Genomic DNA, 15,190 nt, shown 5'->3' on the forward strand with positions numbered 1-15,190 from the left:
AGTTCTGTACAAATAAATAAATAAATCTTAAAAAAAAAAAAAAAAAAAAGAACGGAGAGCAAACAGAGAAGCACTGTAATAGCCCGAAGAGCCAAGTACTACCCATCTCTTTAGGCCTTTAAGCTTGCCATTCGGTTGGTACATGCTGGAATGTACCGTTGTTACAGCACTGCCAGACAGAATATGAAGCACACAGTGGTGCTCAATAAACAGCACCCACCAATGGCAACCAGTGACCAGTGTGGCTGTCCAAGTGGAGTTTCTCAAACAGTCCTATTTGGCGTGGCACGAAAATATTAGGAAGTGCTACTTACATATTTTAAACCTCTTCTTTTAACTTTTAAGTTGTGTTTTAGAATGACATAATGTCAGCAGAATATTACATAGATGTTTTATAAATAAACAGAAGGGGAAAATATGCTCAAATCTTGTTTGGGAGAGGTACGTGATCAGTAACTGAGGAAGTCAGTGGTCTGGAGCAATTGTTGGCAATTTTTGGTAACTCAAGCTGGATTGAATCACAGCAGTATCCGTTCGTTTATGCAGTGTTTATGGCTTATTCTGTGATGGCAGAGTCATATATAGTTGAAGCAGAGATTGTGTGATTTGTGGAGGCCAAGATACAAGCCTTCCAGTACTTCCTAGGCAGAAGGTGTCTTCTCCCACTAGCGGATGTCAGCCTGTGGGCTGCAGGTTGCCTCATCTTTCAAGTTCTTTTGAACCTCCTGTCCAGTAAAAACAGTGAGATCTGATGTTATTACAGGGCTGGACCTCACCATGAGCTGCTTGCTCCTCACATGCTGTGAAGGGGTATTTATTTGTCTCCCCACATCCACTCTACCCTTCCTTGTAGTAATAAGGAGGCCCAGAGGCCCAGAATAAAGACTCTATTTTCAAGCTCTGCTTGCAGTTGCTAAGACCAAAGGTCTTGTCAGCAGAATATAGTTTAGTGTCGTGGGTAGTGTCCAGGAGATGTCTTAAAAGAAGTGATCATGTTCTTCTTTTGTTCCTCCTTTGAATGTGGATAAGATGGCTGGAGCTTGAGCAGCCATCTTGTGCCATGTGGTGGAATATGTTGAGAATAATCTGGAGGCCTAATAGGAGAAGGCTGGCTCCCTGCCAATGGCATGATACCACTTAACCAGTTCTGAATTTCTATTTCCTTATTCTTTTAGCTGCAAAAGAAACATGCTTCTATCTTGTTTAAGCCATTGTTAGGCGTGACTCCTAAAAGTTTCTTTTTATTTAAAATTGAAGATAATTCTAACTGATACAGGTGCACTTATAATGTAGTTTTATAAATGTAGTTTTATAAACCCTTAAAAGTTTCCCAGTTTGGATAATAGACACCATATCTTCCAGAGCTTTGGCTCCATCTGCAAATCTGCATTTGTAAAACTAAAGAACGAAAGTTCATATTTATGTGAAAGTTATAGAGCATTGATGAAATCATGGAGGTGATCAGGAAGGCCATACCTGAGCTTGGGCTGCCATACAGGAACCCAAAGAAGTCACGTGTGGATAGGTGGTGTTTTTACCTTAAAAGAGAAGTATTCTTCTTGGCCCTCCTCCTTGGTGATACAAGGGGTTAAAATGCAGCACTATGAAGCAATCCACAGCCACTGCAGCACGAGTTCAATCCCCAGCCAGGGAGGTGACCCACATGGCACAGCAGACCTCTGCTGTCTCTCCTGCTACTCCCCTCAGCAGTGTATTTCAGTCAATCCACATGTTCTTCTCTTCATTCTGTCTCTGTGATCCACCCCCCAACACATCTGGCATGAAGCCTAGTTATTGTATGCACAAATAAATCTTTAAAAAAAAAGAAAAAAGTTCTTCATAATTTTATATACATTTTTTCTATATCTTCAGAGACTTGACTTGTATAAACAATTCTTGTGTTTTTTCTTAACTTTTAGAACTTTTTCTAAGTAAATACCCTAATTACTTAGCGAAGTGATAAATGTTCCTGCCACTGCCTAACTTTGTTATGTAGCACCCAAGAACAATCATTTAGATTTTACAACACCCTTAATACAGAATTAATTGAGTACATCCTTTTGACTGGACTAATTTATTTAGAGTTAGGATTTTTGAAGAAAGTAATTTTTTTGTGTGTGCTCACAACAAAGTAATTAGTGACAGTCATTTTACTTAAAAGAAGGGTTTTGGAAGAGACTTTTCTTTTTTTAAAGGTACCATTTAATGTGGTAGCACATATGGGAGGAACTCTTTATCCAGGACAATAGTCTTTTAGCCTTGTTAGTGTCTTATTCTGTATAAATGTGCCTAATTGTTACAGTTGCTAAACAGAACCCATCCTACTGAGTGTGATCATTTAGCTGTGAGGAAACATAATAGCAGCTACATCCAAAATTTGCAGCAATTTTACATATTCTTTCTGCAGAAATTTTTTTTCTTGTTGCCAGAGGCGCTGAGGAAGTGCTGCTGTTTCCCATTGTCAAGGGCAGCTGTCTGTCTGTGCTGAGACTGCGCAGCCACCGACAGGCAGATGGTGGATGGGAGCTGAGGCATGTCTTCTGTGCTCCGGATCCACTGTGCTGGCTTTGGGGAGCGCAGCTGCCACGCTCTTAGGATGGTGACAGCGAGGCAGTGTCTGCATTTCAGAAGCCCTTGTATAGAGCCGCGTGCTCTGAAAGGCTGTTGGGGTCTTTGGAGCGTTGAATAGGCACTTGCATATTCAAGCTGCCTGAGCTGTGTGAAAATATGGATTCCTATTAATTAGAATTTTGGATGGGAAGCAGGCAGGAGTTGTATTGCGAGCACGAGGGGAGGTGGTCTGCTAGATCTGTATGTTAATGTGCTCCTGCTGGAGAGGCCAGCGTGGTCCCATAGTGCCTTCATACCACCAGGTTTCTAAGATGTGGTTCGCTTCACTACCTTAACCTGTGAGATCCTGCCTGCTAGTTACATCCTTCCTGGCTTTCAGTTTCCTGGGAGGATGGTCATGGGGTGAGGGTGTGGGGTGGCAGACTGTGGTTGGGGCGTGTAAATGCAAGGAATCCCTTTTTATCTTGCATAATGTGGAAGAACACTCCCTGGTCCTGGTGCTATGGCCTGGCCTCAGAAGAAAGCAGTTCAGAGGTACCAGCCTGTGGACATGGCTGCTGGGCTGGGCTTCCTTGTTGCCTTCTCGAGGCCCTGACACATGGCATCAGCTGTTTTTCCTTTTTGTATTTTCTCTCCTGTTCTGCCTACTACTTAAAACTGGACACACAGGTTAACCTAGTCATATCTTTAAAAGACAACTTTACTGCAATTCCATGGGCATGTCACATACCACTCACTCGGTGGTATACAGGTCAGTGTCTTTAGTCTGCACACCAGTCTGTGCAACTATGACTGAAGTCAACTTCATGTTTCCTCACTACAGAAAGAAGCCTGCTGCTCTTTACCCGTCATCTCCTGTTTTCTTCATTCCTTCCCCAGCACTAAGCAACCACTAAACTACTCCTTGTCTCGGTAGGCCCAGACATTTTTACATGTGAACCACTCATTAAAATATTCTTCATATTACTATGAAATAAAATATCTGTTTTTGAAAATTCTGAGCCACTTCTTGAGTTGCTTCTAAGTCCCATGGATATAAACATTTTATTTGCCCTATTTTCAGCTCTTGAAAGCTCTTGCTTGCTTGGAACAGATGGATTTGGTGAAAGAATCTTGGAAATCTTGCCACAGCAGAGGTCAAAAATGAAGATGCAGTGTAAAGCTTGGGAGTGGTGGTGGGGAAGCTTCAGACGGCAGCACAGAGAGAAGGAGGAGGTGGCACTCAGAAAGGAGTCTTATCTCCCTACGGCTCAGGGTGGGATGATGGAGTGAGATTTGGGGTGGGAATCAACCTCATAGTGGTTGAGGAAGAGGGGCTGTAAATGGGCCCGACCCAGAAGACCCACCTCACAGTGAGCGTGTGCGCACCAGGAAGTGCCTCTGTTTGCTAAGGCTTGAAGGTGGCACCGTGCAGAGTGGGTGTTCTCTGCTAACTGGGCAGCAGATGAGTTCTGACTGTTACCTGGAGATTATTTCTGACGTACAGTGACATGCCAATGGCTGCTGTCTCAAAGCCTTAACTATGAGAAGATGCTCTGTGGCTGAAGACCAGGACTGACACGGTAGGGGCAGGAGCCAGCACACTCCTGAGGGCTAGAAAGGGTTAGCTTTCAGCAGCGAGTTAGATATAGCAAGATTGAAATAGGAGCTATCAAATTATATGGTTTAGGTGTTTTGTGTTTGTTATTGCGTTAGGATAATTTGATACTTTCGTTTTATATTTACATAAAAAGACATTGGAAACAAGTAATGGTTATTCAGCAGAGGATATGTTTAAATAGGGTTCAAGCCCTCATAGTGATTAAAATATGGTTTGCCCAACACTTGTCCTCTGTAGTCACATCTCTGTGACTAGCATTGTATGTGGACACCAGGCAATCTGCTGGTATAGAGGGAGGAGGCACTAATAGGGCTCTCTTCAGCTGAGCCATGAAAACACTGTGACCTGTGGAGAACTCTGAGGCTATGTCAGCTGTTTCTTGGGATTTTCAGAGGGTGTCTTTCAGGTGTTTCTTGGGATTTTCACATTGTAATTTGAAATTAGCATGTGTAATTTATTTTAAAAATCGTCAGCATTTCAGCTTGAAAGAGTCTAAATGATGCCATGGAACTTTCAAGAAAGTTAGACATCATGTACTTTACAGAGATCACATAATGCCATTCCCTATGCTGTCTTATAATGATGGACCTTAACACACAGGAGATGCAGTGAGTTTGTTAGACTGTCTTAACAGATATTTGCCTCACTGCAAATAATGTACACACACATTCTTTGAAGGTTGGTTTTTATATGGGTTATGAGAATTACTTACTTGTTAAATTTATGACTGAAATATCCAGTTAACTGATGCTGCAGTTTTATTTTTGTTTGATGCAAGAAGTAGCTCCTACCTTTCACTTTATCACATGCCTGTTTGGGAAGTAGCTGGCTATTTTCACTATACTTATACTGCTCTTACTGACCTCAACCATACCCTTCACACCATCTTCTTGCTTCCTGTTAGATGGGAGGGAGGGGAGGAGGGAGGGAGGGAGGGAGGGAGAGAGAGAGAGAGAGAGAGAGAGAGAGAGTGGCGAGAGTATGAGAGTGGTGAGAGTATGTGAGACAAAGACAAAGAGGAGAGCAGTAGAATGGAAAGAAATCTTTCTCCAGGTAAGAAATTTTGAATCCTTTTCAGGAGGTTTGTAGGTCATTTCTCATTGTTCATTTTATTTTAAAAAACCATTTCTGGGCCCTCCCTGGTGGTGCAGTGGATTAAAGCACTGCACTAAGAAGCTTAAGCCACTTCCGCATGAGTTCGATCCCTGCCTGCCCCGGAGGAGATCCACATGGTGTGGCAGACCTCTCCTGACCCCCCAGCTGCTCCCCTCAGCAGTGTACTTCATCAATCTGCCTGTTCTGTTATCTGCTCTGTCTCTGGTGAATCCTCTCACCCTCCGCATCTCTGGCCTGTAACCCAGTTCTATATAAATAAATAAATAAATAAATCTTAAAAAAAAAACAAAACAAAACAAACATTTCCTAGTGGTATGACTGAATCTAGCTGCTTTTAAGACTCTCCTTAACTTTTGCTATTTTAATTATGTATCTTATTTGATTTGGAAGTCCATGAGCTAGATCTGGATATCTGTTTCCTTCCCCAAGTTTGGATAAGTTCTTGGTTATTTCTCCAGGTCATATTTCTTCCCCTTTCTGTAATCTGTAAGCTATGAATGTTGTTTCCCTTGATGCTGTCTCATCAGTGTTTTATGTTGTCTTCATTTTTCTTAATTCTTTTTTATTTTAGCTGGGCTTTAGGATGGTTTACTCTACTACATTTGCAGCTCACTGTTTCACCCCTCTGCTTCTTCAATTCTATTGTTGAGCCCCTCTACTGTCCTTTTTAGTTCAACTGTTGTATACTTTTGCTCAAAGATTTCTGTTTGGAACTTCCCCCTCTTTTTTCTATCCTCCTTATTGTTCTCATTTTGTTCATCCATTCTTGTCGTATTGTCTTGAGCATCATTAAGGCAATTTTTGTAGTTTATTTAGTTCTATTGCATTGGGATTTTTTCCCCTAGAGTTTTGTCTTGAGCTACTGATTGGGGTGAATTCCTCTGTCTCATTACTTTGGGTGCTCTGTGTTTATATCTGTGCCTTAAGCCAAAGAGCTTCCCTCCCCATTCCTATAGTAATGATCTTATGTTCAAATAGATGGTTGCAGTGTAGGCCTGAATTCTGGGATTTTCTGTAGTTATATGAGCTGAAACTTCATCACCAAGCAGGGTAACAGGTGCTTCAGAGTCAGCATGGGATAATGCCCCAAGATTCTAGCCTACAGGTGGGGGTGGACAAGTTGGAAGCAGGGAGGTTGCTGCTGTAAAGTGCCAAGGGCATAAACCTCACTTGGGTGATGAAGCTGCTTGCTTTGAGGGAGGGACTTGCCATCACTGTCAACTCAAGGCCTATTCTTCTCACAGCTTCCCCAGAATCCTCACACTGTAAATGACCCGTCAGCTGCAAACAGCTCTGATCTCAGCAGGTTTTGCAAGCAGAGTTTTCCCCTTGAGGCTCGGGAAGGCACGGAGCAGTTGGGGAGGGAAGATGGTGAAGGCCACAGGCTGGTAGTTATAGCCCTAGAAGCAGGCAGTGGGACCAAAAGTCTTCTGAACTCACGTAAGAGAGCGGTGGCTATTTTGCAGGTCCAAAGACTCTGGCAGAAAGCAAACCCTAACAGATGCTATGATTGCTACCTGTCCCAGCACATTTCACAGAGTTTTCCCAGGGAGACACCCTCTTGTGTAGTTACTGTGGGTGGGCAAAGGAGGTCTGGAAGCCCACGGAGTCCAGGCAAGGGAGGCACAGGTATTTCCTGCGGTGGCAGGCGCTGACTGGCAAGGCCAGTCCCAGGGCAAGTTACAGTTAATTAGGCAGCTTCAGGGACAATGCAGGCAGGGACTTCAGGAGAGCTAAAGAGGCTCTGAGAAAAGGATTGTAAATTCTAAGATGTGCTAACCAAAACATACTCTAGAGATGAGGTCAGAAAAGTCCAAGAGGATTAAACAAAGACAGTAAAACTTGAGAGAAGTAAGACCCTGAACAGGGGAGGTAAACTATAAAATAAGAGCTGGGAAATGGGCTCATGCCCCGGCAGTATGGCTGCTAGGGGAAAGAGCCAATCACAAAGTAGGTTGATGAAATTTAAAAAAAAAAAGAGTTATTTATACATATAGAACTGCAGTACAGGCCAGAGGTGCAGGGGTGGTGAGAGGCTTCACCAGAGACAGAGCGACAGAGCGGGGAGCAGAACAGACTGACGAAGTACACTGCTGAAGTCCGTGGGAGGGGCCAGGAGAGGTCTGCTGCACCATGTGGGTCACCTCAGGGGCGGGGATACAATTCGCACTGAAGCGGCTGTGGCTAACTTGCAGTGCTGCGCTTTAACCCGTTGTGCCACCAGGGAGGGCCCAGGATGATGAGATTTTAGAATAGAGGAACAAAGGTATAAATGTTCCCTGGACACGGGCCCACAATGGCTTCCTTGCCTCTCCCTAGTACAGAGTACTTGGGAAAGTTTACTTTCTTCCTTTCAATAAAATTTTCTTTGCTTTCTTAAAGTTTGCTTCTCTCTGCTTACTTATCAAAAATGTCTACGAGTTTCCTTCTACGGCTTCATGGGACAAGAAACTGTGGTGCTCCCAGGGCTAACAGCACACACCACCATCAATCAAAACCACGGGAGGGAGTTGCCACCTCTGACTCCTCCCAGGAAGTACCCCAGACAACATGTTCCTGGAAGCCTAAGCAGCCGCGTTTATTGAGGGCTGGTGTGGCCCTAGGATTTGCCCTCTGGCCATGGCTCATTTAATATCCGGCAGTATGGCATTCTCCGGAGTCACAGCTACCCTGGAAGAGAATTGTCGAGAGGAGGCGTCTAGCAGAGTCGGTTCGAGGAGAGATTGCCTGTCCTCATGCTGAGGCTTCAGTTTCAACAAATGTGAGCACTTAGCTGGTCTGTGCCCCTTCACTGATTTCTGCTCCCTGAGTTCTGTTGTTATCCAGAAGAGAACTTTCCTGTTTTCACACCTGGCTGAGAGCTCACCCACCAGTGCAGCTTCCCACTGGTTCGGGAGCAAGCCTGAGGTTGAAGACATGCTTGTTCAACATTAGACATCTAAATTTAAAGGAAATCTGTCCTGAAACTTTCATAAAATTGACTGTCATTCTTATTAGACCAAAAATAAATTTTTTGTAATGAACACTATTTTTTTAAAGGTTTTAGCATCTTGGGTTATTAAAAATAGAATTGATGATTAATTTGAAACAAATTGTAAGTTGCTTATATACCTTTGCAGCGCTTGAATTTAGCTTTCCACCAACTGCTAAGGTATTTTTGGCAATTATACTGTATTTTGACTGTGCAGAATTAAACTTAATTGAGAAGTGGTAAGTATATTAGTTCCTTTTCTAACAGACTTTTAAATAATGCTGCCTACAGTGACCAAACTATAGTTTCCTGCTTTGCAAATTGATTTTCTTTAAATGTGATTGTTCGCTCAACTCATTCATTCATGTATTCATTCATTCATGACTCAGAATGATCAGAAATCAAAAGCAACACATAATACTTAGTTGAGTAAAAATGATTTCTCTCAGAGCTGAATTTCCAAAGTCCAGATATTTATCGTCTGATTCTCAGTCCCATTTAAGGATAGAACTTGAAATTCCTTGATGAGGGTGTAGGTTACATAATACCTAGACAGTATCCTCTAATATCATTATTTGCAGTCACACTTTTAGTAGGTACAGGAAAAAACACTGGACTCTCTGGTGAAGATTCAGCGTGTCAGTACGCAACTAAGAGAACAGGTAATGGCAGGTGAAACTCAGTTTAACAGGTTGAGGAGACTTGGTAAGTTGTAGACCACAAACCTCTACAAAGAAATGGGTTCCAGCTGTCTGCAGGCCCAGCCAACAGTTCTTTTAGTAAGTAGCCTTGAATTTGTTCCAACTTTGAATAATTGGCCTGTTGTCTTTAGCATTTCATACAACAACACAGAGATTTTCAAAACAAAGAATTTTTTTTCATCAAGGGAGTTGTTTTCAAATGAAATTGTATATAGTAGCCTATGTATGAAATAGAAAAAAGCACTTATGCTTTGTTTGGAATAAGATGGGGGATTCAGTCAAAAGAGTTTTGAGACAAGAAATTTCCCAAAGCAGGTTTTGAATCACTTATTAAGAAACCTCCATTGTCTGTTTACAGACCAAATCAATTGCAAAATACATATCCAGGAAATTGAACAGCATGACCTAAATAATTTAATCATTATTGAGAGCATTTTGGAGAATATCTAGCAAAAATGGTGGTTCTGCTTGTGATAAAAGCATAGTAGTTGGCAATGTAGTGAGGTCACAACAGATAGGAACACGTGTTTAAACAAAACCAAGAACTATGTCAGCTGTACATGAAATAAACTATAAACCTTTACTGTATCACAGAAAAAGAGACCTAAATAAATCATAATAGAATATTTGGAGAAACTTGTGAGACTGATTCTGAAATTCATCTGGAAAAGAAAATGTTCAGGGCAGTCAATGTTACCCTATTAGGCATTAAACATGCAAATAAGTTTTAGTAATTAAAATAGTTCTTGGTATAGTAATAGAACAGTAGAAGAAAACAGAAAATTCCAAAAATGATTCATGATAAATGGAGATTTTAGATGGACGCTGCACTCACTGTGGGTAAATAAATGATGGGGTGAATAATGAATTCCTGTTTGAAAAGAATAACGTAGCACTTTCCCTCATACTGAAATATGCAGTTAAGCTACCAGTGGACCATGGATTTAATTGGAAAATGCAACACTATTAAAGTAGTAAAATAAAATATGGAAAATGGCAAAAGAAAACATATTTAAGAGTTACTATCTAACCTCACTAATATTTAAGAAAATGAAAATTAAAACATTAGAACTGTTTTGCCTCTTGGGTTTACTGTAAAGCCAATAGTGTCCATTATTCATGAAAACCAGGGAAACACGATTCTTGTTTTTGACTGGTGAGGGTGTTTAGACAGCTTAAGTAAAAGAAATCATCAGTAGGATAAGAGTTACCCCAAGTCCTTTTTTGAACAGGTCAGCTGAATCAACTGAATCATGTCTAATTATCCAGTCCAAACACCTTTGTTCCCATACTGACAAAAACATTGGGTCCTAACTAATGATTATTTCCCTTTCCCAGAGGGAGAATACTGAGAGCCCACATGCATAGTTGCAATGTATTCCATCTGTATATGCCTGGGTGTAGCTCAACCCAGGACTAGCTATGATGCTTCTCTCCTCAATACCATAGTATGGACCAACACTTTAAATACCTCTTCCTAACTCTCTTCAAGGAGCTAGGCTAATTCTCCTTTGCAGTACTGACTGGGTTGTGCACAAGTTGATATCTAATGCTCCCTGGTGAGTTTGGTGAGTTCTTTCTCTAGAGGGCAAAGGACCCGCTCTTTTTGATTAGGATCTATAACCTAGATTGGTATAGTCTTAGAGGAATGATTAATTTTGTTGAAGCTGTTCCATTTGAAGCCATTTCTTCAAAAGAATGACTTGGAGGTGTGCCCATAGTTTTATATACAAGAGCATTCATTACTGCATTGTTTGTGATAGTGAAAAATTAGAAGCAGTGCACAATGGTTAAACAAACTGTGATACCACAGGCTGTGCAGCCTATTTTTAACTATTGTTGGGGAGGAGAAAGAATTTGCTCCTATCCCTCCAGGTTTTTCTGAGCTAGTTGAGCAATCAAATTAACATTAGGTATATTAGGAAGAGAAAAAAATCAAATTTAATGGTATGTGTGTGTGTGTATCCTGAGCTAAAGAATGGAGGTAGGGCCATGGGGCCTCAAGGAGAGAGGAGTAGTTCTCACGTGAGACGGATATATGATGAAGACCAGATGCCCTGTAATTAGAGGTTTGCCCTGTCAGAAAGATAGTTTTCTCTGATAGAGAGCTTATTTCTGGTAAATCTGGTTATTACCTAGATGTGGGTAATATCTCCAGTTTTCATTCTTTCAGATAGTTAAAATAAATGATACTCAAGAGCCTTCAGGGTCTTGATTGACCTCAACTCAAAATTAGCCACATGCCAAAGTGACAAATCTTTGGAAAGCTTATTCTGAACATCTTCGGGCATTCCTCTCCTTCATTCTATAGGTGTTAGATAGAAATGAAGTAGACCCGTGTATACTACTAGAGAAAGACTTGCAAGACAGATTTTTAAGTGACTAAAGCAGGTTGAAGAACAATATGTGTAGTAGAAAAAGAAATAAGTATTTGGTCTTTGTTCCCATTTCTAGCAGAACTCTGATGTTTCTCAAATTTCCTAAGTGCTAAGAGTCATAAAGGTAGCTTTTGTTATGCGAATGAGGTAACTTGCAATGCACCTGAAGATGAGGGCTGATTACTTGTGTTAAAACTCTTAGTCATATGTCTGGCCTCTGGGGAAAGGAGAGGACCTGGAATTTGAATAAGTGGCCAATTATTTAATTGGCCTCTCTTAATAAAGTCCCCATTAAAAACCCAAAAGGACTGCGTCTGGAGTGTCTCCAGACTGATGAACACGTGGCCATCTGGAGAAATGGCACACCTGGAGAGAACAGGCGAGTTCCACTCCCCTACCCCATTCCTTTTCTTGTACCTCTCTTCTCTCTGTCTGTTCCCAAATTATGGCCTTTTACAATAAACTGGAAATCTAGTGAGGAAAATATCTCTGAGTTCTATGAGTTGCTCTAGCAAATTATTTGAATCTGAGAAGGGATAATTTAGAATCCCAAACCTAGAGCCTGTGGATCAGAAGCACAGGTGACTTCTGGGCTTGCAATTAGCATCTGATGGTGCTGGGGAGCAGTCTTGTGGTACAGAGCCCTTAAACCTGTAAGAGCTGATGCTCTCTTCAGTTTCTAAACTGAGTTGAATTGTAGGATACCCTGTCAGTGTCTACCATTTCTTGGATGTGTGTGGAAAATTCCATATATGTTAGAATTGTGCAATCCAATAACAAGGATAAGATGGCATGACATTCTTTGCTGTTTATACAATAGACAAAAGTATTGGGAAAGGCCCAGAGAGGTTCATATTGGATTGTTGACAGAGCTTTACCTCTGATGAGGAGGATAAAATTAAAGCAGTGATGCTGGTGGTGGCCAGGTATGGCTGGTAGTTGAGGAAGATATTGTATTGTTTGCATTATTATATAGTTGACAAAAAATACAGATCCAGGAGGTAACTGTGCTAAGCAGTCATATGTTTGTGGATGGAGACATGGATATTCATATCCTACCATTCTATGGTCCCCACATGAGAAAAGGGTCTGAAGATGCCCTCGTCATTTGTCCTTCTTGCAGAGAGCCCTTGTCTACTCTGAACTTCCTTTAGTGCCCCTGGATAGTGGCCTGCAGTGACTTTGGACATAATCGCTTCTCTACTTTGGTGGTAGACATAGGGAGTCTGTGTTGAACAGATACCCTGACAAGATGAGCTGTATCATCCCTTATTTCTTCTGTTTCTCTTAACTGCATGTTGTAATTTTTAGAATAAGCAAATATTTGAGAACGATTCCATGATATACTCTTGCAACTTCTTTACCTATTTGGTAAGGCTGCCATAACTTCAGGGCTCATAAGCATACAATGAATGACTCCCTGTTGTTATATACAAATTCGAGGCTACCCTGATTCTTAGCAGCAGAGTCTTAAATCAGGATAGCATCAACTATATTTCTTAACCTGGCCGTGGTCTTCCTTCCTTTCTGCCCTTCTTTTTACAAACTTCTGAATGGGAAATTGTTTAGTTGTGTTTTCTTCTGGGATTTTGGCATTTGGGATGCTGGGAAGAAATACTATAGACACCTGTGGCCTTCAGTATTCTGTTTGGTGCCTTGGCAGTGAGAACAGGAAGAAGAAGGGTCACTGGCTCACATTGCTCTGCTTGTTGGCAGGTGTTTGGGCATTGGGGAGAGCACAGGGGATCTCAGCTCAATTATTTATCAACTGTGAGACCTTGGGCAAATTCCTTAACTTTCTAAATTAACTTTTCGCATTCAGAGATTTTTGTATTACAAGGGGAAAAATATATTCCCTAGTGAATAGGGGCATTTAGTTACTCTCTGGCAGTTCCCCATTTGCTTGGCTCTCTCATCATTTCCAGTTCTGGTCCAAGGGCATAGCCTTTATCCATCTTTCCACAGATTATACGTCCTCCCACCGCTCAGGCACTTCTGCTTTCTCAGCTTTCAGACTCTGCTCCTTTCTCTGGCACTGGGGTCCTGTCAGAAATTGCGGTAGCTGTGTGCTGAGGTTAAGTGCCTTGCAGGGTTGTCAGAATCCAGAATGAAACCAGATTTCTCACTTTTCACGATCATTTCTTGGCTATGCAGAGCACATGACCAGTCTGTATAAACTTGCCAGATTCTGACACTCTACGTATTTCTTGCTCCTGGATGCTGGAAACATGCATATTTTGTTGTGTCTTTATGATGAGTGTAGATTTCCTTTGGAAAGAGGCAAATTAAAGAATGATTCTTGCTGATTACTTTAAAGAATTGAAAAGAAACACCTGCATAGATTGATTCCCTAACTTAAATATTGAACTGTTGGTAGTGACTTGGTCATGTGTTCATTCAGCAAAGTCTTTATCCCTACTTAAAAAGTATCAGATTAATAGCACACAATTTTAGGTTAGTAAAATCGCTACTTTGGGCCCTCCCTGGTGGTGCAGTGGATTAAAGCACAACACTGCTAAGCTGGCTGCAGCTGCCTCAGTATGAGTTCAATTCCCAGCCAGGGTGGTGACCCACACGGCACAGCAGACCTCTCTTGTCTTGCCCGCTACTCTCCTCAGCAGTTTATTTCATCAGTCTGCCTGTTCTGCTCTCCACTCTGTCTCTGGTGGAACCTCTCACCACCCCTGTGACTCTGGCCTTACCCCAGTTTTGTATTTATAAATAAAAAAATCTTAAAAAAAATAAATCGTGGCCCTCCCTGGTGGCACAGTGGGTTAAAACACAACATTAAGAAGCTAAAGCCACTTCAGCATGAGTTCGATTCCCACCTGCCCTGGAGGTGACCACATGGCATGGCAGACCTCTCCTGACCCGCCTGTTGCTCTCCTCAGCAGTGTACTTCGTCTATCTGCCTGTTCTGCTCCCCACTCTGTCTCTGGTGAAGCCTCTCGCCGCCCCTTCACCTCTGGCCTGTACCCCAGTGCTGTGTGCACAAATAAATAAATCCTTAAAAAAAAAATCGCTACTTTAAAAAACAGAATTTTTGATTTTAGTCTGTTCTGGCTCTTAACACAAACAACCACAGGTTAGGAAGCTTATAACACAAATTTATAGCTCACAGTTTGGAGGCTGATAGTCCCAGACAAGGCACCAGCCTGGTCTCCTGGTGACCTTAAGGATGCACACTTAAGGCTAGCAGCTTGCACCTTCTCTCTGCGTGCTCCTGTGGGCAGAACCCAGGGCTCTTCCAAGAGACTGAAGCACCTCCCAATGCCCCAGCTGCCAGTGCCATCACAGTGGGCATTAGGTGATGTTGGTGTGGAGCACAAATATTCATAACAGAGATTAAATACTGTTTTGAGTGATAAGGAATAATATTTGTCAATAAAAGAAAAATTGAAAATATGGATAGATAGATATAAAGGAAGTAAAAATTATCCACACCTATCATGAAGAGATAACCATGATTTACAATTTAATGATTATTGTTTTATGGGCACATGATCAATAAAACACAATATAAATATGTTTTTGAAGTTGAGATTATAATGTGCTTACAGATTTACAAGCAGTTTTTCCCAAAATAGCATCAAAGTTTCTTTTGTCATAATAATTCTTTTATAATAGGATTTGCCCATCTTTTAAACTTTTGTTCTTTGTTTATGTCTACCATGATATCTACTCCCAGACCATGAAAATATTCTGCTTTGCTGTCTTCTACATTAAATTTTATTGCTTAATTTTCATATTTAACTCTACAATCCACCTGAAATTTATTTTTGTGGATGTGAAATGTGAGGTAAACATCAATATTAATTTGTTTTTTAATATGACTTTCCAATTGACTATTTCC

This window comes from Condylura cristata, unplaced genomic scaffold, assembly GCF_000260355.1.
Source record: "Condylura cristata isolate star-nosed mole 26May11 unplaced genomic scaffold, ConCri1.0 scaffold00002, whole genome shotgun sequence".
NCBI lineage: Eukaryota > Metazoa > Chordata > Mammalia > Eulipotyphla > Talpidae > Condylura > Condylura cristata.